We start from the raw sequence: 26,600 nt of genomic DNA, 5'->3' as shown, positions 1-26,600 counted from the left end.
GTCTGTTTTTTTCTACTGGGCAGGCTTGATGGTGTAACAATGTTTGTCAGTATTTGTGCTCCAAACACAAATCCCGGGAACGTTTACGAGACATTGTTGAAAGTGATGGTCCAGTTTGTGGGCTCCCCCTTGCTGATAAGAGGAGACTTTATTAGTATGAAGAACGTTGCTGCTGATGACAAGTCTCAGCTCCCTTTGGTCACTGCAGCCTAAGTATGGGTAGCTAAAGCCCTCATAAGATGGAGGACACATTGGGAGTTGACAAATGTTTGTAGGAGAATACATCCTGATGTGAGTGAGTACTCATTCTTCTCCTCCATCAACGATATGCATGCCTGATTAAATCAAATATACAGCAGTGAGAAACTACTCCTTCACATGCCCTCCGCAGTGCAGTTAGGTAGGACACACTCTGACTACAACCCACTCATTATACACTTCACCTGTGGGTGCTAACGCTCAGGGATCCTAACATGGAGGCTACAGCCCAAGGCATTGAACAACCCAGTGTTTTGAGACAAAATAGGGGAAGAGATAGGTACTTTGCGGACAACAAGAGAACGGCTGAGATAGTCACCAATGCATGGGAGGCCCCCAAAGGGCTATCAGCGGTGTCTGTATTGCGATGACCTTTGGTATTAGGAAAGCCCTGGCCCTGGAACTAGTATTCATGGCTACAGAAGAGCAGATACACCTCCTAGACCAGGTAATACAGAAGTCCTAAACGGAAAAAGAAGCACAGGCCCAATTACTAGAGCAACATGTTCTCCAGTCTCACCAATTTGAATGCCACAACTATAAATCCTACTTGTTTTCCAAGCACACAGAAGGTGACAGAGTTGGTAGGCTTCTGGCCTGGCTTATTAGACAGGACCAGGGAGGCAAGCCCACAGTGCAGATTGCAGGCAGCTCTGGCCAGCCCAAGTACAATCAATCTGGCATTAAGTATTCCTCTGCTACTATACAAAACTTTATGCTGCTAACCAAGTCCCCTTTGCTGAGTCTGCCAACAATATCTAATGAACACACAACTTAAGGTACTTACTCAAGCCCAACGGAAAGTTATTAATGGCCCAATCAAAATGCAGGAGCTGCAAGTAGTCACATGCCTTTGTGCAAGCGCCCTTGGGGGATGGTTTCCCTACCAAGTTCTATAAGGCATACTCAGCCACACTGGCCCCAATCTGCTGGCATTGTACAATAGGACATATGACCTTGGACATATACCAAGTTGATTGAGTGAGGCACTTTTTACCTGTTAGAAATTGGGGCTCTAGTTGGCAGAGGTATGCGCCCTTGTCCAAGTAGGGACCACAATCCTAGTCAAGGTAAGTCAAAACACAATCCAAATTATCTGGTGCTCACCATCTGGTAGCATGGCACAGAGCAGGCAGCATTAACTTAGAAGGCAATGTGTAAAGTATTTGTGCAATAACTCATCCAGTAACGCAGTGAAAACACCACAAAAAGTACTCCAAACCAGTTTAGGAAAAGATATTTACCTGAATGAAATAATACGAAAACAACAAAAATCCAATATGCATGAGTCAAGATCTTTTTAAAGGTTTAAATGAGTTTCAATCCTTAAGAATCAGTGGTTGTATCCTTTTAACACACTGTATCTGGGATGCATCAAAAAATAACATGCGGGGTTGCAGAGAAGGAGATGCGTTGAAAAATAAGGCACAGCATTGGATTTTTCGGCGCGGCACAGATGTTCCGTTGTTTCTTTCCACGCTACAAGGTGATGCACCAGTTTCCAGGAGCACAGCTTTGGTCTTGAGGAGATGCGTGGAAAAATAAGGCACTGCATCAGATTTTCCAGTGTGGCACAGACGATGCGTTATTTCTTTCCACGCTACAAGGTGATGCGCCAATTTCCAGGAGCATAGCCTTGGTTCCTCACTGCGATGCAGGGATATTCTGACGCCCAGGTACAATGCGTTGAGAATCCTTAACGCAGTGGTAAGAAGGAGCAGAGACTTCGTTGATTCTATAGGTGATGCGGTAATTCTTTAGCCGCGAGGCACGCGCTGCATCGATTTCTGCAGACGTTGCGTTGATTTTCTGATGCACAGGGATTTCTTTCTCTTTGGTGAAGTCTTTGTGGCCCTGGGACTTCAGAACAGGAGGCAAACTCAATCCAAGCCCTTGGAGAGCACTTGTGGGGACATTGCAGAATCTTTCCAGCAGAGTAAGGGGTCAGCAGGCAACAGGGCAACAAGCAGGGCAGCAGTCCTTTTCAGGAAAGCAGTCCAAATGAGTCCTTTGGGCAGCCAGGCAGTCCCTCTGACAGATTTCAGGTATAGATCCAGATGTGCCTGATTTGGTGGGGTCAGAGACCCAGTATATATACCCTCAAATTCCTTTGAATTTGGGAAAACTTCAAAGAGTGGTTTTGAAGTGCACAAGTTCCCCTTTCAGCCCAGTCCTGTCTGCCAGGATCCCTGGGGGAAGGGGTAACAGTCCTTTGTGTGAGGGCAGGCCACTGGCCTTTGAAGTGTAAGGCAGAGCCCCCTTCACCCTTCCTGCCCAGGGAGACCCATTCATTATGCAAATAAATACAGATGTGACCGAGTGTCCTGTGCTTATGGCTGTCTGGGTGGAAGGCACAAGGGGAGCTGTCAACAGTACAGCCCAGACGTGGATTGGAGACAGGCTATAAGGCACAGATGGCAGTAAGTGCAGAGAAATGCTCACTTTCTAAAAGTGGCATTTCTAAAATAGTAATATTAAATGCAACTTCACCAGTAGGCAGGATTTTCTATTACCATTCTGGCCATACTAAACATAACAGGGTTTCTCGTTTCAGATCAGAATCTACCACTTAAAAGTATATAAGGGCAGTTCTAATGCTGGCCTATGAGAGGAGCAGGCCTCACAGCAGTGGAAAACGAATTTGTGAATTGTTTACTACCAGGGCATGTAAAACACATAAGTACATGTCCTACCTTTTGCTTACAGACCACCCTGCCCTATGAGTTACCTAGGGCCTACCTTAGGGGTGACATATGTAAAAAAGGGGGGTTAAGTCTTTGCAATGAGTTTCAAATGCCAAGTCAAAGTGGCAGTGAAACTGTACTCATAGGCCTTGCAATGGCAGGAATGAGACATGGTTAAGGGGCTACGTATGTGGGGGCCACAATCAGTGCTGCAGACCTACTAGTAGCATTCAATTTACAGGCCCTGGGCACCTCTAGTGCACTTGACGGGGGACCTAAAGGTAGATTAAATATGCCAATTGGGTAGGAGACAATGTTACCAAGTTTAGGGAAGCAAGCATACACACTTTAGCACTGGTCAGCAGTGGTAAAGTGTGCAAAGTCCTAAAGCCAGCGAAAATGGGGTCAGAAAAATGGAGGGAGGCAGACAAAAAGTTGGGGAATGACCACCCCAAAGCTGTCAGGTCTAACATTTCCCTACCTAAAATAGCCAGGGGGTGGGCAATGCAGGGGTCTACATACTACTCACAATGGTAAATATTGATTATAAGATCATTAGCAAAATTATAGCCACACGTCTCCTGGAAGTGATGACACATCTGGTACACTCAGACCAGTGTGGATTAATTCCTGGCCAGAGCACCTCACAGAGTATATGATGTCTTGTGCACATTCTAGGTTCTGATCTTGATGGCCATATATACCCCGGGATTGTTGATCAGCCGGCGCAGTGTTCAACATGATCAGCTGGCTTTGCCTGTTTGCAGTGCTGGAGAAGATATTATTGGGAAGTGGACTGATTTCATGGGTGGGAATATGGCATAAAGACTCAACAGCCAAGGTGAAAACTGGGAAGTTTGTTTCAGACTATATAAAGATTTGCAGGGATAAGGCAGGGCAGCCCCTTACCCCGCTGTTGCTTGCCCTGGGGATGGAACCTCTGGTGCCGCTTCTAGGCTGAGAGCAGTCATTTGGGTACCAGGGATGTGGGAATAGAGCATATGATATCCTTCTGTATGAATGACATCCTGATCTGTGAAGGAGACCTGGACCGAGGCCTAAACTGTACAGTTAGACTGTTGTAGGACTTTGTGGCTGTCTCTGGACTCATGGTTAATTGGGCCAAAATCAGTGTTTATGTTCAGATCAAATTCCTTAGAGCTTACAACAGAATACCTGGGAGGTAGATAGAGGTGGGAACCAAGTTGGGCATCCATGCTGTCTATGAATGGCAGGAAATTATTAAGGCCAACACTGGGAGGGCCATTAGGGGTCTGAGATGCACCACTGTGTTCTGAAGAAAGCTGCCTTTAAGTGTGATGGGAAGGGTGTCTTACTCAACATGGTAATGCTCCCCAGAATCTTATACAATTACACCAATCTGCCATACAAGGGGCCCAGAGTCTTACTCAATGATGTTGAATTTGTTGTGGAGTGACAGTAGGCCCAGAGTGGCACTGAAAACACTTAAGCTGGTCGTTGACAAAGGAGGAGTGGGAGCCTCAAATGCTTAATTTTACTACATGGTCACTTAATATCTGGCAAGCCAAGTGGTTGGAGTGTCCAGGATATGGGGAAGCAATCCGAGTGTGGCGAGGAAAAAGCACCTTTTTCTAGCATCATCACAGTCAACTGCCAGCGGTCAGTCATTATTGATAGCAAACTTGGACCAATGACGGGCAAAGCTACAGCGTAAATGTCATTTATTCATTCTAGGAATAATCCACAAACACAACAGTGACTGCATTACTTGGAACGGCACATGGTGAAATATAGGAATGAAATTGACTAGGATTGGATACAGTAGGAAACCTATATAAATCTGGCAAGTTATGCATTTTTGCCAAACAAATGGAAGGTACAATGTCCCAGCAGTTCTCTTTTTATCATGCAGATCCTTACTTTGCGACGACCACAAGAGATGGGGCCAACAGACATGACAGAACCACTCCAGAATAAAACCTTACACCTATACTGACATTGGGCAGGGACCATAAGGCTGTTATGCAGCTTTACCGAGCGATACACACAGAGGTAGACTGCGACCTTAGGAAACTGAGAGCAAAGTGGAGACACAACTTAAGTTTAAAACTCACTGACAAACAATGAGACAGATCGCTGGCCCTCCTGGCTGAGATTTCCAGAAAGGCAAAGTTCAAGCTCCAACAATTCTACTTTCTCCATAGACAATACCTGACCCCGAAGAAGTTGGGTTTTATGTCACAAAACATGAGTGAGGATTGCCCTAGGTGTAGAAAAGAGGGAGCAGATTTCTATCACATGGGATGGACCTGCCTAAACCTAACTGACTTTCTGAGAGATGTGACGGGCAGACTAGAATAAACGACTGGGCAATCTACACTGCTTAACCCCCAGTGCTCCTTGCTATGTGTATACCCCCACCCCGTAAAGGGCAAGATGACTAACATATTCATAGAGCTGGCCCTAGTATTGTTGCGACGAAGTACTGGCACCACCTGGGAATCCCTCAGGGCTCAAGTGTACAGAAGTTGGTAAGATGAGAAGGGTGTCTTACTCAACATGGTAATGCTCCCCAGAATCTTATACAATTACACCAATCTGCCATACAAATGGCCCCGAGTCTTACTCAATGATGGTGAATTTGTTGTGAAGTGACAGTAGGCCCAAAGTGGCACTGAAAACACTTAAGCTGGTCGTTGACAAAGGAGGAGTGGGAGCCTCAAATGCTTAATTTTACTACATGGTCTTAAGTTGTGTCTCCACTTTGCTCCCAATCCAACCTTCTTAGATGAGATCGAACTTGAGACCTTAAGCAAAGATAGTTGTAGAAGGCTGGGCAAAAACGGAAGGGGCTGCTGACATTCTTCTGCGAACTGACATGCCCCAAACAAAGTCAGGACTCGTAAACCAGCTTACACATACTTAATACTACAAGAGGGGTATGTGTTCATTGCAGTCAAACCTTTAGGCCCGTGGGGCTGGGCAACACCATCTTATTAATTAGGCACTCAAGAAATATTCTGATTGTGGACAGCGTGAGACATTCCCTAGCGCATTGTTTCATGTTTTGGTTATGTGCACTAGTGACTGCTGTTTCTCAGAATTCTCCATTGATGTGTTACTTTACAATTGTGACATTGATATGCAGATTTATCAAAAATAAATCGGCACCACTATGTACAAGCTTGCTTTTGTCAATTGCTGAAAAACCCGCATCAATAAAATATTTTAAAAAAATGGACATTCAATGATAAACTGGTCAATTTGAAATTAATAATTTTACACAGTGGGGATACTCACAAACACCTTTGACTGACAGTTCAAGGGTATTTCATAACCATTTCACATATTTCATTGTGGTTATCAGATCTGATCTATTAGCTTAACAATAACACAATTGAAAAAGGTTTTAGTTACCACGCACAAAGCAATATATTCGCCAGAAATCATTGAGTCCTTTCAGGAACAGGGCTATCAACATTGACAAGAGACTTTCCAAGAAAAAATAGCGTTTGAGGCTCAATGTCCTGACAAAACAAATGATCGGATACCTTGCTTCGTGCTTACTCCCAGAGAATTTACATTTCTCAATGAAACTGTTCGGCAAACACTTATCTGGTTTCACTTCACTATTTTAAAAATTGAATTAGAAATGATAAGTGTCTAATAATGAACTAAATTCCATGATTAAAAACGGTACTTTAATATGTCACTGGATAACTCAAATGGAGTAACATTGTGGCCAACAGATAATGTGTGTATGTACAGGTTCTAGTGTAAAGTCTTTAGGAACTAGACCAGATCTTAGCTATTCTACTTAGTCTCTTAAAACAATAAGCAAGTTTAGTGTAGGCAAGTTGTACCAAAGATTGCTGTCACAATCAATTCGGACTGCTCTGAAAAACATGCTCTGAAAATAAGTGATACCATCGATGCAGCTGATTTTCTTTTAGGTCCAAATTCTTCACGAGAAAAATGCTGTATCCCTGTATTGCTTTATGCAGCCAAACAAGAAAGCAGAGCTCATTCGGAACAGAAGCTGCTGGTGCAATATGGAGGCTGACAGAGAAATGTTGCAACCACCTTTAAGGTCATAGATATTAGGTTTCAAATCCAAACATCTATTCTATCTCTTCCACACTTCTACTTTAAGTATACTTAAGTTTGAATTCTTTACAGTAAGGCTGGATTGGCAATTATAAATGGTTCACTCTCACAAAGTACCCCGATCTCTTATTGATGAAACTGTTAATTTCCTGCCTTCTAATATCTCTGCATAACAGCAAACTTGAGTATCTCTCAATTTAACAAATAGAAGGTGCATCTTCTTTCCTGCAGATGGTCCAGTTTTAATATGGTTATTAATTTGGAATATTTATATGACTGTCAAAGATAAACCTCATTAGTGTAGTATGTGACTATGCACAATACATTTCTCCAAAATACATGACATTTTCCTTTGAAATTCCATTGACTCTCCAATGGGAATCCTGTGTTAGTTAGCACATCTTCAGGCATTAACCTTTTGGGACACTTCTATGCAATGAGATTACTATACATAGCTCTTGTAACCTTTAGAATCTTCTAAACCTGGCCCTTTCTTCCAAGTTACCTGCTGTCCTTGCAGCTTTCATTCTATTCTACCATACTCGTTTAAACAGTAGTAGCTATGTTATTAGGACAAAGGTTTCATGGTGTGGTATCACTCAGGAAGATGCTGATCTTCTTACTGTGCAGAGAATAGTAAAATGCTGTGAAGGTACATTGGATCCTTCTCCAATAAAAAAACTTCTGATGTTCATCAACAGACCAGAATAAATCTTACAAATATGCACTAAATAAATGGAATGTTATTATCAGTTTTACGCCATAAAGAACAAGATACTTACCTTAGGTAACACTTTTTCTGGTGGATACATTAGCTACCTGTGGATTCCTCACCTAATGAATTGTCCCAATGCGCCAGCATTCGACAGAAATTTTCTTCCAAGCTCTGCACGTTGACGAGGACATCACAATTGCCCGACTCCCCCGCGACGCCGTCTGACGTCATCGAGGCATAAAGATGTCTTTGCCGGCGTGCTGATGTCAGTTTTCACCATTTTTTACGTGCCTTAGAGGTGAACAGGTGACTACTGACAAAACATACTTGACATGAGTACATCAATCAAATATAAAACACAAAATTTAATCAAACAAAAATTGCAAAATACCAAATATATATATATCTACATATTGAAAAACGTATAACCTCACATATGAACCAATATATACATATACCATCAGGCAAAAATACACATTCTTATATACAAACGTACCCCAGGATATCCCGGCAAGACCATCAGGGCAACGGGGAGGCGGGTGGGACCGTGAGGAATCCACAGATAGCTAATGTATCCACCAGAAAAAGCGTTACCGAAGGTAAGTAACTTGTTCTTCTGATGGATGCAATTACCTGTGGATTCCTCACCTAATGAATAGAGTCCCAAAGCAGCACCACACTCGTGGTGGGTGCCTGAATGGTCAAACCAAAAAATACTGCAGCACGGACCATGCAAAGTGGCCATCCCTCCTAACCTCCGAATCAAAATAATAATGCTTTGCAAAAGTATGGAGGGATGCCCAAGTTGCGGCCTTACAAATGTCAGTCAAAGGAACACCTCTAGCCAAGGCCGAAGAGGCCGACTTAGCCCTGGTGGAATAGGCTTTAATTCCCACAGGAGGAATCTTCCCTGCCACAGAATAACACACTTTGATGCAAAAAACAACCCACCTTGATAGTGTTCTCTTGTGGACAGCCTTGCCTTTCCTCTTCCCCACATTACCAATGAAGAGCTGATCCTCCACTCGGAATTCTCTTGTCCTGTCGATGTAGAAACTCAACGCCCTTTTTGGGTCCAATTGATGCAGTCTCTCCTCCTCCTTTGATGGATGGGGAGGACGATAGAAGGACAAGAGAGTTATAGACAGTCCTAAATGAAAGGGTGTAACAACCTTCGTTAGGAAAGCCACCTTGGTCCTCAATACCACCTTGTCCACATGAAAGGAAGTGAAAGGGGGCTTAACGCTAAGCGCCAGAAGCTCACTCACATGCCTAGCCGATGTAATGGCTATAAGAAAAACTTTTTTTTAAACCTTAAAGGACATGAATGCAAAGGTTCAAACGGTGAACCCATCAGGAATGTTAATACCAAATTTAAATCCCACTAAGGCATAACAAAAGGGAGTGGGAGGAAACCTGTTAGTAAGGCCCTTTAAGAACCTTAAAACTATAGGGGACTTAAATAAGGAAGGTTGATCATAACACGTCCGACAAATGGACACGTAAGGGATCAATTTGACTCTCTCCACACCAAGCCACAAATTTTGCCCATCTGCTAGCATAGATAGATTTGGTGAAGTGTCGCCTGGCCGATAAAATAACGTCCACCACTTCTGGTGGGAGAGAAAAGGAACTCAGATTGCCCCGTTCAATCTCCAGGCATGTAGGTGCAGACTCTGGAGGTGGGGGTGTAAAATCTGCCCCAGCGACTGCGAGAGGAGGTCTGCCCTGTGAGGGAGATGGAGCGGAGGGCACAGTGAGAGTTGAAGAAGATCTGTGTACCACACCCTTCTTGGCCAATCCGGAGCTATCAAGATAACTTGGGCCTGGTCTTGGCGAATCTTCCTCAGAACCCAAGGAATCAAGGGTATGGGGGTGGGAACGCGTAAAGCATCTGGCCGAACCAGGACATCTGAAACGCGCCCCCGACGCTCTTTGCACCGGATACTGGAGGCTTCAGAACAAGGGGCAGTGCGCGTTCTCTCGAGTGGCAAACAGGTCTACCTGCGGAAATCCCCACATCCGAAAGATATGAAGTATCAGGTCTGGATGGAGACACCACTCGTGATCGGTGGAGATGTTCCGACTGAGACTGTCCGTACATACGTTCAGAACTCCGGCCAAATGGTTTGCTACTATGCAAATCTGATGGTCCTGTGCCCAGGACCAGAGCCGCAGAGCCTCTCTGCAGAGAAGATACAACCTTACTCCCCCCTGCTTGTTGGTGTACCACATCGCGGTAGTGTTGTCCATCTGGACCTGAACCGACTGACCGCGAAGGGGAGGGAGGAAGGCCTTGAGAGCTAGACGTATCGCCCGCAACTCCAACAGATTTATATGAAACCTCTGTTCCACTGGAGACCAATGACCTTTGATCTCCAGGTCCCCCAGAGGAGCTCCCCACCCTAGAGTGGAAGCATCCGTTATGACCGTGGCCACTGGTGGTTGTAGTGAAAACAGCCTTCCTTGGGAAAGGTTGCCGTCCACAGCCCACCACTGCAGATCTGCCGCAGTGTCTCTGGAGATCCTTATCGACTCCTTGAGATCCCCTCTGTGTTTAAACCACTGCCTACGGAGGCACCACTGGCCCTCATGTGCCAGCGTGCATGAGTGACCAACAGAATGCAAGAAGCGAACAGACCGAGCAGACGAAGGACCTTGAGGACTGGAACAACCGCTCCACTTTGAAACATTGGAATCAACGCCTGAATGTCCTGAATCCGCTGAGGCGGAGGATAGGCCCGATTCAATGTTGTGTCCAGGACTGCCCCTATGAACAGGGGGCGTTGAGAGGGCTCCAGGTGAGATTTGGGCACGTTCACCGAAAATCCCAGGTCGAACAACAACTGGGTTGACAACCGCAGGTGATGCAGCACGAGCTCTGGAGACTTGGCTTTGATCAACCAATCATCCAGGTAGGGGAATACCGCTATTCCCTTCCTCCTGAGATTTGCTGCAACCACCGCCATCACCTTTGTGAAGACTCGAGGTGTGGAAGTAAGACCAAAAGGAAGGACAGCAAACTGGTAGTGTTGCGATCCCACCACAAACCGGAGATACTTCCTGTGCGACTTGAGAATAGGGATATGGAAGTAAGCATCCTGCAAGTTGACAGACACCATCCAATCCTCTTCGTTCAATGTCAAAAGCACCTGCGCTAGGGTCAGCATTTTGAATTTCTCCTGTTTGAGGAACCAATTCAAAATCCTCAGGTCCAGGATAGGCCTCAACCAACCATCCTTCTTTGGGATCAATAAATATCTTGAATAACAACCCTGACCCCTTTCCCGCTCTGGAACCAACTCCACTGCACCTTTTGACAAAAGGACTAGAACCTCCTGCTGCAACATCAGGAGATTGTCTTACATGCAGAAGGATGGGCGGGGAGGGATGGGAGGGGGAAACTCCCGAAAAGGAAGGGCATAACCTTTCTCCACAATATTGATGACCCAGGAGTCCGATGTGATTGACTCCCACATACGGAGAAAATGCAATAGCCTTCCCCCTACAGGAGAAGTATGGGATAGAATGGATGGAGGACTAATGCTGTTTTCCCTGTTGCACCCCTCTCGAGGAAGAGGAAGAGGCAAGGTGCTGCTGGGCGGCCCCTCTGGTCCTAACTCTACCCCACCCTCTATATGACCTATAGGGAAGAGTAGTGGTAGGTTGCTGGCCTCCTGGCTGCAATCTCCCCCGAAAGAAAGAGCCACGCCCAAACCCCCTGAACCTCCTGAATGATCTAAAAGGGGTGGTGGTAGAAGCCTGCAAGCCCAGAGACTAAGCGGTAGCCCTGCTCTCCTTGAAACGTTCCAAGGTAGAATCAGCCTTAGTATCAAACAGTTTGTCCCCATCAAAAGGCAAGTCTAGGAGGGTCGATTACACATCAGATGAAAACCCGGACGACCTCAACCAAGCATGCCTCCTGGTTGCTATAGACGTGCCCATCGCCCTGGCCACCGAATCAGATGTATCTAGTCCTGACTGGATGACCTGAGTCGCTGCTGCCTGCGCATCAGTCAGAAGGCCGAGAACATCTTGGGATAAATCAGGCTGCGCAGTCTTGGCCGCGTCCATCAAAGCATAGATATACCTGCCCAAGACACAGGTTGCGTTGGTAGACTTCAGGGCCATACTGCAGGATGAGAAAGTTTTCTTTGCAGATTGTTCCATCTTTTTCGATTCTCTGTCCGACGGGGCCCCAGTAAAGGACCCAGGAGCTGTGCGTGAGGAACACGAGGCCTGTACCACCAGACTCTCCGGAGTCAGGTACCTTGAAAGGAAACCTGGATCCCCAGGAGCCATTCGGTATCTCCTTGCCACAGATCTACTCACAGCAGGCGAAGACACTGGCTTTCTTCACACCTCCATGATCGGTTCTGTGAGCGCCTTGTTAAAGGGGTGGAGCGGCTCCACCGCAGCTGAAGCAGGATGCAATACCTCTGTAAGGATGTTAGTTTTGACCTCAGCTGCAGGAAGTGGAAGATCTAGAAAATCTGCCACCTTCCTCACCACTGAATGGAACGAGGCAGCCTCCTCAGTATACTCCCCAGGAGATGCCAAATCCCACTCCGGGGAAGTGCCAAATCCCACTCCAGGAGATGCCAAATCCAACTCCTCTAACAGTCTCAGAGCCTTTCTCCTGGAGCGCAACCTGGCCTTTATCCTTGGCGTCGACAAGGAGTTAACCGACGTCAAGGACCTCCGATGATGTAGATCTTCGGATTCGCCCGACACCGGATCCATCAGCGCCGTGGACAGGCAGGCCTTCTTCACCGGCAGCGTCTGGAGCCGTGGCAAAGTCAACGGCGCTGGGGCAGCAGAAGTTATCGGCGTTGCAGTTCTTCTTGGTGACGCCAACGGTACCGGCACCGAACCAGCACCTTCTACCGGACAGAAGGGCATGAAAGGCATCGGCCTGCATGGAGCCGGAACACCCAAATCAAAGGCCAAGGGACCTGAGGGACCAGCCGGTGCACCGCCAGGGGCCATGGAGGCGAAGATATTGAACATCGCATTCAAAAATGCGGCCGGATCCGCACCCGGAGAAGGGAACACCGGGTACCCCTGCGGTGTCGGATACCCTTGCTGCATTGGTGCCGTAGACTCCTGTGGAGCCGGCGTCGGATCAGGCACCTCCGATTGCGCAGGCGGGAAGCCAGGGCTCTGTTGAGGTTCAACTTCAAAGACCGGCGGCGTCGGAGAAGCCCACGGGCTCTGCATCTGAGGCGTCATTGTCGGGCTGATCTCCCACATTGAACAACGTCGAGCCGATGGAGACTTTGAACGAGACCTGTCCCTCTCTGACCAACGTCAGGAATCATGCCGGCGTCGGGAGTTATGATGACGTCGCTTATGGGTCTTTGAAGATTTGGAAGACGACCTCAGATGTCGGCGCTTCTCCTTTTTCTTCGACTTAGCCAAAAACAACTTGGCTTCACGTTCTTTGAGCGCCTTCAGATTAATCTGTTGGTACGAACCGCACTCCTCCATATTGTGCTCAGAGCTTAAACACCACAAGCAGTCATTGTGCGGGTCAGTCACCAACATACGGCCCCCGCACTCCCTACAGGGCTTAAACCCGGATTTCCTAGGAAGAGACATAATACAAAGTATCACTTTCTAAGAAACGGTTGCTCCCTAGAGCCTGGAGAATTAAAATGTCACTTACCCAGTGTACATCTGTTCGTGGCATTAGTCGCTGCAGATTCACATGTTTCGCACAGTCCGCTGCCTGGTGTTGGGCTCGGAGTATTACAAGTTGTTTTTCTTCGAAGAAGTCTTTTTTGGTCACGGGACCGAAGGACTCCTCCCTCTTCGGCTCCATTGCGCATGGGCGTCGACTCCATCTTAGATTGTTTTCCCCGCAGAGGGTGAGGATGGAGTTGTTTGCTATAAATAGTGCCCATGCAATGGAGTGAATACGTATGTACATAAAAAGTTTATAATAATTATTTACAAATGTACAAGTGTTTAAGATTTAAGATCTACTTCTAAACGGCTACAGGCTTCCCGGGGAGGCGGGAGGGCACATGTGAATCTGCAGCGACTAATGCCACGAACAGATGTACACTGGGTAAGTTACATTTTCAGTTCGATGGCATATGTTGCTGCAGATACACATGTTTCGCATAGACTATAAAGCAGTTACCTCCCCTAAAAGCGGTGGTTTAGCCTGTAGGAGTTGAAGTAGTTTGGAATAATGTTCTTAGTACAGCTTGGCCCACTGTAGCTTGTTGTTCATTTAGTACGTCTACACAGTAGTGTTTAGTAAATGTATGAGGCGTAGACCAGGTTGCAGCCTTACATATTTCGCTCATAGGAATGTTTCCTAGAAAGGCCATTGTAGCACCTTTCTTTCTGGTTGAGTGTGCCTTTGGTGTAATAGGCAATTCTCTTTTGGCTTTAAGATAGCATGTTTGAATACATCTGACTATCCATCTAGCAATGCCTTGTTTAGAGATTGGATTTCCTATGTGTGGTTTTTGAAAAGCTATGAACAGTTGTTTTGTTTTCCTGATTAGCTTTGTTCTGTGAATGTAGTACATTAGTGCTCTTTTGATGTCTAATGTATGTAGTGCCCTTTCAGCCACGGAATCTGGTTGTGGGAAGAACACTGGCAATTCTACTGTTTGATTTAAATGGAATGGTGAGATTACTTTTGGTAGAAATTTTGGATTTGTTCTTAGAACTATTTTATTTTTGTGTATTTGAATAAATGGTTCTTGTATGGTAAATGCCTGTATTTCACTTACTCTTCTGAGGGATGTGATTGCAATGAGAAATGCGACTTTCCAGGTTAGATATTGCATTTCACAGGAATGCATGGGTTCGAAAGGTGGACCCATGAGTCTTGTTAAGACGATGTTAAGGTTCCATGAAGGAACTGGTGGTGTTCTTGGTGGTATAATTCTTTTTAGCCCTTCCATGAATGCTTTAATAACTGGTATTCTAAATAGAGACGATGAATGAGTAGTTTGTAGGTAAGCAGATATTGCTGCGAGGTGTATTTTTATAGATGAAAATGAAATGTAGTAAGTATCCTACTATGTCCTTTGTAGAGGCATGCAATGGTTGGATTTGATTGGTATGGCAGTAGCAAACAAATCTTTTCCACTTAGATGCATAGCAGTGTCTAGTGGAAGCTTTTCTAGCTTGTTTTATGACCTCCATGCATTCTTGTGTGAGGTCTAAGTGTCCGAATTCTAGGATTTCAGGAGCCAAATTGCCAGATTCAATGATGCTGGGTTTGGATGCCTGATCTGTTGTTTGTGTTGTGTTAACAGATCTGGTCTGTTGGGTAGTTTGACATGCGGTACTAGTGAAAGGTCTAGTAGAGTTGTATACCAAGGTTGTCTTGCCCATGTGGGTGCTATCAGTATGAGTTTGAGTTGGTTTTGACTCAACTTGTTTACTAGATATGGAAGGAGAGGGAGAGGGGGAAAAGCGTATGCAAATATCCCTGACCAACTCATCCATAGAGCATTGCCTTGTGATTCGCGGTGTGGGTACCTGGATGCGAAGTTTTGGCATTTTGCGTTTTCTTTTGTTGCGAACAAATCTATCTGGGGTGTTCCCCAAATTTGAAAGTACTTGTTCAGAACTTGGGGGTGAATTTCCCATTCGTGGACTTGTTGGTGGTATCGCGAAAGGTTGTCTGCTAGTTGGTTTTGGATCCCTGGAATAAATTGTGCTATTAGGCGAATGTTGTTGTGAATCGCCCACTGCCATATTTTTTGTGTTAGGAGGCACAATTGTGTTGAGTGTGTTCCTCCTTGTTTGTTTAAATAATACATTGTTGTCATGTTGTCTGTTTTGACAAGAATGTATTTGTGTGTTATTATGGGTTGAAAGGCTTTTAACGCTAGAAATACTGCTAACAGTTCTAGGTAATTGATATGAAATTTTGTTTGGTGTACATCCCATTGTCCTTGAATGCTGTGGTGATTGAGGTGTGCTCCCCACCCTGTCATGGAAGCATCTGTTGTTATAACGTATTGAGGCACTGGGTCCTGAAATGTCCGCCCTTTGTTTAAATTGTTGCTGTTCCACCATAAAAGCGAGAGGTATGTTTGGCGGTCTACCAACACCAGATCTTGAAGTTGACCCTGTGCCTGTGACCATTGTGATGCTAGGCACTGTTGTAAGGGTCGCATGTGTAGTCTTGCGTTTGGGACAATGGCTATGCATGATGACATCATGCCTAGAAGTTTTAGCACAAATTTTGCTTGTATCTTTTGGTTTGGAAACATAGCACTTATTACCTTGTGGAATGCTTGCACTCTTTGTGGACTTGGAGTGGCAATTCCCTTTGATGTGTTGATGGTTGCTCCTAGATATTGTTGTGTCTGACACGGTTCGAGGTGTGATTTTGTATAGTTGATGGAGAAACCCAGTTTGTGAAGGGTTTGTATGACATATGTGGTGTCGTTTGTGCACTTTTTTACCGTGTTGGTCTTGATTAGCCAATCGTCCAGGTAAGGAAACACATGTATCTGTTGTCTCCTGATATGTGCTGCTACTACTGCTAGACATTTTGTGAACACTCTTGGTGCAGTTGTTATTCCGAATGGCAACACTTTGAATTGGTAATGTATTCCTTTGAATACGAACCTTAGGTACTTTCTGTGAGAAGGGTGTATCGGTATATGAAAGTACGCATCTTTTAGGTCTAATGTGGTCATGTAATCTTGCTGTTTGAGCAGTGGAATGATGTCTTGTAGTGTGACCATGTGAAAGTGGTCCGATATGATGTAGGTATTTAGTGTCCTGAGATCTAATATTGGTCTTAATGTTTTGTCTTTTTTTGGAATTAGAAAGTACAGGGAGTAAACTCCTGTGTTTTTTTGTTGTACTGGTACTAACTCTATTGCATCCTTTTGCAGTAGTGCTTGAACTTCTAGTCCTAAAAGTTCTAAATGTTGTGGTGACATTTTGCGTGTTTTTGGAGGGATGTTTGGTGGGAATTTGTGGAATTCTATGCAATAGCCATGTTGGATTATTGCTAATACCCAATTGTCTGTTGTAATCTGCTGCCAAGATTGGTAGAATTGGCTTAGTCTTCCCCCCACTGGTGTTGAGTGAAGGGGTTCTGTGACTTGAAAGTCACTGTTTAGGTGGAGGTGTTTTTGGAGTCTGGAATCTTCCCCTACTCCTTGGGAATTGACCCCCTCTATATCCCCTGAAACCTCCCCTTTGGAATGAACCCTGATATGGTGTGGTTCTTGTTTGTTGGCTGGTGGTGTCTGTGGATTGGCCACGAAACCCCCCTCTAAATGGAGTTTTTCTAAAAGAGCCTCTGCTCTGCGGGGAGTAGAGTGCGCCCATGGCTTTGGCCGTGTCTGTGTCCTTTTTAAGTTTTTCAATGGCTGTGTCCACCTCAGGGCCAAAAAGTTGTTTCTCGTTGAAGGGCATATTAAGGACAGCCTGCTGGATTTCAGGTTTGAAGCCTGAAGTGCGGAGCCAAGCGTGTCTCCTTATGGTGACAGCAGTGTTGACTGTTCTCGCTGCAGTATCGGCTGCGTCCAGTGAAGAGCGGATTTGATTGTTTGAGATTGTTTGTCCCTCTTCAACTATTTGCTGCGCCCTTTTTTGGTATTCCTGGGGAAGATGGTCTACGAGAAGTTGCATCTCATCCCAGTGTGCGCGGTCATATCTGGCCAGCAGCGCTTGAGAATTTGCGATGCGCCACTGGTTGGCTGCCTGTGATGCTACTCTTTTTCCTGCCGCATCAAATTTTCTGCTTTGTTTGTCCGGAGGTGGGGCGTCGCCAGATGTATGAGAATTTGCTCTCTTGCGAGCTGCCCCTACTACTACGGAGTCAGGTGGTAACTGCGAAGTAATAAACACTGGGTCTGTGGGTGGTGGTTTGTATTTCTTATCCACCCTTGGGGTGATGGCTCTTGATTTTACGGGCTCTTCAAAAATTTGTTTTGCATGCCGTAACATCCCTGGTAGAATTGGGAGACATTGATATTGGCTATGTGTAGCCGAGAGGGTGTTAAATAAAAAATCATCCTCTATAGGATCGGAATGCAGTTGGACATTGTGGAATTCTGCAGCCCTAGCCACCAGTTGCGAGTATGAGGTACTGTCCTCTGGCGGTGACGGCTTTGTGGGGTATGAATCGGGATCATTGTCCGGCACTGGGGTGTCATATAGGTCCCAAGCGTCTTGATCCTGATTATCTTGACTTATGGTAGTTTGCGCTGGTGAGTGCATTTGTGGCGGTGTTTGTGCCGGCGATGCCTGTTGTGGTGGAGAGGGCGGAGGCGTGACTTTTTTAACCACTTTGGCTTGTGGTTGTGCGTCATCCTTGAGAAGTCCGATCCTTCTTTTCCTCATTATTGGGGGAAGGGTTGATATCTTCCCTGTGTCTTGCTGGATGTACAGTCTCTTTTGTGTGTAGTCTGATTCTACACTTTGGAGCTCTTGTCCAAATCTGTGCATCTGGCCACTTATTCCTTGTTCCTCTGTGTAGGATGAAGGTGTGGAACTTTTCGGCGCCGAGAGAGAATCTTTTTTCGGCTTCGGCACCGACACAATTTTTGTGGCTTTCGGCAGTGTGTCTCGGTGCCGATGTTTTTCGGTGCCGGCATTTTGTTTTTGCCTCTCGGAGCCGCTATCTCGGCTCCGAGGTTGCTCCATGGCGGTCCCTCGACCGGAGTCGGGTGTCTTCGCTATGAGCGTGCCCTTTTTCGGCGCCTTCGACGGGTCGCCGGTTTTATGGGTCGAGCCATGGCCTGTTGCAGTGGCGTCCCCTGGGCTTTTGTCTTCTCGATAGTTTTAATTTTCGACGTCTTACTCACTGTTTGTTGCTGTTGTTCGACGTCGGAGTCTCCGGATTCTGATTCCGGAACCGAGAATGTTTCCTCTTCGTCGTCGAAACGTTGTTTTGTTGGCGTGGACGCCATTTGTAGACGCCTGGCTCTTCGGTCCCGGAGTGTTTTTCTGGACCGGAAGGCTCGACAGGCCTCACAGGTATCCTCCTTGTGCTCGGGGGACAAGCACAAGTTACAGACCAAGTGCTGATCTGTATAAGGATACTTACTGTGACATTTTGGGCAGAAACGAAACGGGGTCCGTTCCATCGGCTTCGATGTCGCACGCGGTCGGGCCGACCAGGCCCCGATGGGGGAATCGAAGCTACCCCAAAGTCTTCCGATGATCGGTGTCGATGTACCTAACTATCCCGATACCGAACGGAACAATACCGACGCTTTCTTCCGAGATTCTGACTAACTTTCCGAACCGAAACACGGAGCGAAAAGGAATACGTCCGAACCCGACAGCGGAAAAAAACAATCTAAGATGGAGTCGACGCCCATGCGCAATGGAGCCGAAGAGGGAGGAGTCCTTCGGTCCCGTGACCAAAAAAGACTTCTTCGAAGAAAAACAACTTGTAATACTCCGAGCCCAACACCAGGCAGCGGACTGTGCGAAACATGTGTATCTGCAGCAACATATGCCATCGAACAAAACCGTTACTCGAAGGCACAGAAAAAGGGAACTGATGTCAGCACGCCGGCGAGGACATCTTATTGCCTCGATGACGTCAGACGGTGTTGCGTGGGAGTCGGGCAATTGTGACGTCCTCGTCGACGTGCAGAGATTGGAAGAAAATTTCCGTTGAATGCTGGCGCATTGGGAGAATTCATTAGGTGAGGAATCCACAGGTAGTTGTATCCATCAGAAGATGTTATTTTAACCTCTGCAGCATAAACCTTTAGCCTTCAGATTGTATGTCTGCAGTAGAAATACAGCAACTTAGCAGAATAATTTTACTTGGGTGCCAAAGCAGCCATATAAGTACACAAAAGCAACAATAAAACATGCAATACTTACATGATCATTTGAGTGTGGTTTAATTTTACATGACCTGTAGGCACAGGGGCACATACTAGATTCAAGATTCCTTGAAAGCCCAGCGGGAAACAATAAATATTTGATTGTATCTGCCCTAAAGTGAAAAAGTAAGATTCTTTCCGAACACCCATATGTACAAAAAAAGTAATTAGTTGGGGAACTATCAGGGCTGAAATGCATATAAGTTGCAACAGTGGGCTTTAGCATTTTCTTAGTTAGCCTCTTAGAGCAGGCCTGGGCAAATAATAACCCTTGCACATGCTTTCTATTTAAATTGCCACTCAAGGCAGGTTTGAGCAAGGCATCGGCTAACCCAATCCCTTGGAAGATTTTCTTTACATAGGCTGACAGTCATGAACAGTGACTCTTGTCGGAGATGCCCGCTCGGTTCTCCAGAAGATAACAGCAGTGCTGGGCATGTTCTAATAAGATCAAATGACAGATAAAATGGGAGAAGGATAAAGGAACGGACAGAGCTTTTCTACAAAAGCGTTTTTCCTCCACTTGTATAGCTGTATAATATGCGATGCCCCAGATCTCAGCCCCAAAGGTTGCCATAGGAATAGATTGAGTGGTATATATTTCTAAAAGTGGAGAAAGTGCCCCCCTCACCACCGGGCTGAGGGAGACTGAGGAGTGAGACAAATGTAGGAGGCTGGCCCTCTATGTAGTGTGCAAAGCTTGGCACACTGTGCAGAGGGTCCAGACAACCACACATTGGTTTACAGAGGTAAAAACTAGACCATCTAATGCTCTAATTTTTATGGTACCTTGGTCGAGCAGTTAGGCTCCTCTTGGAGAAGTGCAAAGCATTTGTTGCACTCACAGTATCAATAAATGAGACCACACATTCAAAAAAATAACTCAAGAACAATTTACAAAAAAGACTTCAGATTTTTATTTAAAAATATTTAAGCTCAAGATCGGGTAAGTACTTTTAAAGTTATGAATTTTTTAAGTTTTAATAAAAATAGTCTTTTGTGGGTAATTACACACCATAGGAATCAATTGAGAAAATACTTTGAAAATGCATATTAAAAAAATCAGGAAATGTGTTTACCAATGTTTCCTTTTGCGGGTATGTCGAGGTCATCGGTGTGCACTATGGACCAGCTAGAGAAGCTCAGGCAGCTCCCAGTTTCGGTGGGAGCAGCTGCAGAAAGTAGTTGGAGCTGATGCCAGGCTACTACAGGGGGCCACTTGGAAAATCACTACACCGGTGGACTTAAAGGTAAGTCTGGTGGGTCCCCTTGGAGTGTCGAGGTCGCAAGGGGTGGGGGAACCTCAGGGCACAGCTGGATCTTCGGTGCAGAGCACAGGGCGGCTGGGTGCAGAGCGAATCAGTGAGCTGTGCGCAAAGGTGCCCTTGGAAGCAGGAGGTGGGTCACCTTGAGGGTCGCTTGCAGGTCAGCAGAGGCACTCTGGTGGGAGATCCTGATGGTTTCTAAAGTCCCTCGATAGGGGGCTTCCTCTTGGTCCTTTTACAGTCCAGAACAGACTGTCCTTCTTGTTGTCCAATGTGAGGTGACCAGTACCTAGGGCTATTGCGCGGTTTGGCCACTGGAGGGTGCAGGGCCACCAAACTTGGCACACTTGCAGGGTTTGTTCTTGCGGTCTGTCAGATGGAGTTTGGTCAGGCTGCAGCGCCCAGTTCTTTGGTGAGCAGCCGGTCAGTGAAGTGGCCTTCAAAGAGTCTTTGGTCTTGGGTTGCAGGAGAGTGAAGCCTTCAATCTGGAGGGAGATCTTTGACGATTTGCGAAGAGTGGAGGTCCTCTGGGGGTTGGAAGAGTCTGTCCAGTGTCCAAGCAACCCCTCAGCGGCTATTGTCGAGTCCTGGGTGCAGCAGGTAGGGTTTGACGTAGCACAGCGGTCAGAGCAACCGCCCCAGGAGCTGCAGATCAGGGTTCGAGCCCTGCCTTCGGCACAGCACCCTGAAATTCTGGGCAAATCACTTAACCTACCCGTGCCAATGGAAAGCACCTTGCGACTCTCACAGGTGATAAGCCGCGCTATATAAATCTACATTTCATTTCATTTCTTGGTGCAGCCGGACTTCAGTTCTCGAGCCTTGGGTCTTCTTTGCTTCTGGTCTTCTTTTCTCCTTGGAATATGAATTCTTGGTCTAGGGATGCTCACTAAATACTCTATTTAGTGCGTAACCCTAGTAGTGACCAATGGGTCATTTACCTTAGGGTGGCTACACCCACTAAGTGACCACTTCCTGTGGGCAGGGGTCACCTCCCTACACCTGATTGGCTATTTTCCTTCCATGCAAGATGGAGGAAAATGAAATGGAGAGGTCACCTCGCATGCAACACCTTAGGGGTGGTGAGAACTGGGGCTGACCACTCCTCCTGTCCTTTGTTTGGTTTCCCACCGTTGTCCCGCCAAAAGAGGGGGTTTGCAACGAGGGCGGACATCTGCTGCTAACAGCAGGCTTGGTGATCGAGTTTCAAGCTCTGTAAGCCCTTTGAAGCTCTCTAGCAGGGCAGTGCACATTCCTGAGGGAGGGGGTGTTTGCATCTCCACCAAGGAAGGGCATCGTTCTGGGACCCGGGGAGCAGGCTCTCTCACCCCAGGTGTAGGAAGCTGGTCTGGTGTGCAGTGGACACTTAGCGTGTTTGCACCCTATACCAGGTCCAGACAACCCCTATTAGTGAGACAGTGTCTAGGCAGCCAGGGATCTCTAGTGGTAACTGTGGTAAGCAGCCAAGACTCATCTAGGAGGAGTGTAAAGCACTTGCAATACCACAGCAGTCACCCAGTAACTTATCACATATGAAAGGAACTACACACAGTTACAAAAGTAAAGGTACTTTATTACAGTAGCACTGAACTAGATTACTTACAGGCAGGCCCTCAAATGGAGGTAAGTACACACTGTATATATAAAACAAGTATTAGAAAGTAGCATTGAAAAACAACAAGCATTGGCAAGAAATAGTAGAAAATAGCTTGGGCCCTATAGGATGAGCCAAACCATATACTAAAGTAGTGGAATGTGAAGTTAGGTCTCTCATCCAAGGATGTGCAGTAGTTAGAAGGGAGCTGGGAGAACTCGGAACCCCAAGAGGTGAGTACCTAGGTGACCCCCAGCAACCAAGAGAGCAGAGGTAAGTTACGAGGTCTTCCCAAAGACTAACAAGAGGACTTGGAGAAGGAAGATTGCAAGATCAGGACCAGTCCAGTGGAACCCAACAGTGGATACCGGGAGGAGAGGACCTGCAAGAGAAGGAGACAGAGTCCAGTCCATGCAGGTCTGTCCAGGTGGGGCAGGAGCCACTAACCACCCTTCTGTGGATGAAGATCTGGGTCGACGAGGGAAGATGAAGATCAGCTATGGAGCCCAGGAGCTGCAGGGAGGTCCTTAGAGTCATGCAGTTGATGCCCCACGCCAGTCGCTGGGTAGCAGATGGTCGGTGGTCAGGAGGGCCGCCAACAAGCCTTGGCAAATGCAAATCTGGGCAGAAAAGGATTTGCAGAGAAGAAGAGGACCAGCAAGGTCCAGGGTACTTGACCCCTGGAGAGGAGTCCAGGCTGACCCTCAGCAGTCGGAAGAGCCAGCAGAAGCAGTCGCAGCCCCCACAGGCAACCCACTGCCAGCAGGCCCATTAAGAAGCAGTGAGGCCCAGTCAGCACACTTGGAGAGGAGTTCCACATAACTGGAACAACAGAGGAGAGACTGTCCTTGCAAGGATGAAGTGCTGGAGGCCGGGGCTACTTGGAGCCTGAATATCCCTTGGAGCAGAAGTCAACAAGCCTTGGCTGATGCAAGAGTGACAATGCAAAGGGGTACTGTACTGCAAGGAATGGCAAGGGTTCACCATCTCCCACGAGGGGCAGTGGGCAGAGAGGACCAAGAGGACCACTCAGGACCACCATCTGTGTTGGAGGATCCACACCGTTCCTGTGAAGAGTAGATCCCAGAAGCCGAAGGTCATTGCCTTAGTTGCCTGTGGATGCAGGAGAGTGATTCCTTCACTCCAAGGGAGATTCCTTCTTGCTTCTTTGGTGCAGCTGAAGTCTTGCCAACCCCAGAGGATGCATAGCTGCAGAAATGTTGCAATTGCTGGAAGGAGCCGAAGAAACAATGTTGCAAGGCGAGGTCATCTCAGGAGTTGCAGGCTTGTTTGGTTCCTGTGAAGTCCAGCAGCAGTTCCGGTGGTCAGGAGCAGAAGAGGTCAATGCAGGGGAGTCCTGGTGGAGTCTTGCATGCTGAATCTGGGGACCCACCCGCAAGGGAGCCCTAAATAGCCCTAACAGGGGGCTCGGTTACTCTGCTGGGTGACCACCTATCAGAGGGGGTCACTGACATCAGTCACGTGTCCTGATCAACCAGATGCTCCAAGGGGCCTTTGCACATCTTGTTTACAAGATGGCAGAACCAAGTGGCCACCTGGAGGAGCTCTAGGCACCTCCTCTGGTGTGGTGATGGAGAGGGGAGTGGTTACTCCCCTTTCCTTTGTGTGGTTTCACGCCAGAGCAGGGACCGGGAGTCCAAGGACTGGTGCAAACCAGATTATGCAAGGGGGGGCACCAAATGTGCCCTTCAAAGCAAGCCGGTGGCACGGGGAGGCTACCCTTCCCCAGCAATTTAACACCGATTTCCAAGGAAGAGGGTGTTGCCTCCCTCTCCCACAGGAAATCCTTTGTTCTGCCTTCCCCTGCTTGAGCTGGTCAAGCAGCAAGAGGGCAGAAACCTGTCTGAAGGGCTGCAGCAGCGTGTGCTGCCCGCAAGCCATGGAAGACTGGTAGGACCAATACTGTGAATCCTCTAAGGAACCACCAGAGTGCATGTAATCATGCCACCAATACTGGCTTTAGTGTTGGGGTATGATTTCGACATGTTTGAAACCAAACATGCCTAGGTTCGGAGTTACCATTATGTAGCTGGACCACCAGTAGTGACCTGTGGCCAGTACACGGGTAAAATGGCTTCCCCACGCTTACAAAGTCCAGTGCATTGGAGCTGGAGTTTGTAGGGGCACTTCTGATCAGGCACGGGTGCCCTCACACACAGGAACCTGCACCCTACCCTCTGGGTTAGGAAGGCCTACCACAGGGGTGACTTACGGTGACCAGCAGTGAAAGGGTGTATGCACGTTTTCATGCTGGCTGCAATGGCAGGCCTGCAGACAGTTTGCGTGGACTCCCATGCGTGGTATAACACATGCTGCAGCCCATGGGGGACCCCTGGTGTACCAAAGCCCTGGGTACCTAAGTACCATATACTAGGGACTTACAGGGGTACAGCAGTGTACCAATTTTGGGGTGTAAAGGGTACAAAAGCAACCAAATTTAGAGGAGAGAGCGCAATCACTGAGGTCCTGGTTAGCAGGATCCCAGTGAAGACAGTCTAAACATACTGATAAACAGGTAACAAGTGGGGGGTAACCATGCCAAAAAGAGGGACTTTCCTACACCAGGTTTCCAGAATCTTGTCTGGTGGTGGCAGGCTGGTTATAACCGGCCAGCAACCATGCTAAGGTAGTTAGATTTTGCTGGGGGACACCTCTAATGTAACCCCTGGTTACATTTTGAAATACATCCAATACTGGTACCAGTTTGGATTTATCATTATGAGTTGTTTGATACCAAACAACCCAGGGGTCAGAGTAGCCATCATGTAGCTGTGAAACTAGTACTGGCCAGTGTCTAGCACTTGTATTAAAATTACTGCCCTGTTCACTTCCTATGTTCCAGAGAGTGGCACAATCTGTGCTGCTTCCCTCAGGGGCCTACCCTTAGTACCCCATGCCCTGGGTACCTGAGTACTATTTACTAGGGACTTATAGTAGCAGCTAAATGTGTTGCCAATTGTGCTAATGCAGCACAACAGTTTTAGGGAAAGAAATCTGGCCCAGGCAACCTGGTTAGCAGGGGCCCTGGGCACTAAAACTTTGAGACTACATCAAATACCAGGCAGAAAGTGGGGGCTAACCATGACAAAACAGGCCTTTTCTCACACCAACTGCCCTTAATAACTTCATCCTACAGTGGGTGATGTTTGGCGTCCCTGAGCCCGCTGCATCAAAAGTGTCCCCAGGTATTAAAAAGTGCTAGTGCTATGTAAACGGTTTGTGCCAATTGATTGTGAGACTTGAAAGCTGTGTACACTTAGGGTTGCATGCCATGATATATGATTTGGAAAAATTAGTCTGTAAATCAAGACGGCCATAAATTATACAAATGAGTGCACTGGCTGATGCAGAGCTTCCGGGGTACAAGCCATCACTACAACATCGTCGGCGTACAGCAATACTGGAAGTGAGGTACTGTTTACCTTGGCAATGTCAGTGGTACAAGAGGATAAATGAGGACCAAGCTTGTTAATGTACAGGATAAACAGTAGAGGGGCAAGCAAACAACCTTGCCACACCCCGCGACTAATCTAAATTTCATTCGAGACTTCTACATTTCGGCCAAATCTTATCCTGGCCTTCATATTCTTATGCAAAGATGCTAAAAAATGTACAATCTTCACAACCATCCCCATTGAAAGAAAGAGTTGACACATCTTTGAGCGATTAACGCAAACCCAAAGGATAAGTCCATGAAGGCGAGATACAAATATGTTTTCTTTGCTATTTGTGTACTTTCTTATAATTAAGTTTAAATTCATACATTGCTCAGTCATCTCTAAGTGATTTTTAAAACCTTATTCTCAAGGATTTATAGTAGCATTATCCGCTACCCACTCTTTTATCCTGTTATACAGTATAAAACTCTTCCTTGGATTTTAACAGCAATATCAATCAGTGAGATGGGACAATAGCAACTTGGCAGTGATCGGTTCCCTTTCTTAAAGATTGGGACAATAGTGAACATAGCCCACAAGCTCGGTACCGATGAATGTTTAAGATTGTTAAAAACATTATTTAGCACTGGGCACAAAATTCAGTGTTACATTTAATTGAATCAAGAGGGATGCCTTCTGGGCCAGGAGCCTTTCCACCAGCACTCGGTTGAATTGAAGCAACAGCTGCGCATAG

Source organism: Pleurodeles waltl, chromosome 1_1 (genome assembly GCF_031143425.1).
Source record: "Pleurodeles waltl isolate 20211129_DDA chromosome 1_1, aPleWal1.hap1.20221129, whole genome shotgun sequence".
In the NCBI taxonomy this organism is placed as follows: domain Eukaryota; kingdom Metazoa; phylum Chordata; class Amphibia; order Caudata; family Salamandridae; genus Pleurodeles; species Pleurodeles waltl.
Note: the sequence above shows the minus strand (reverse complement) of the source record.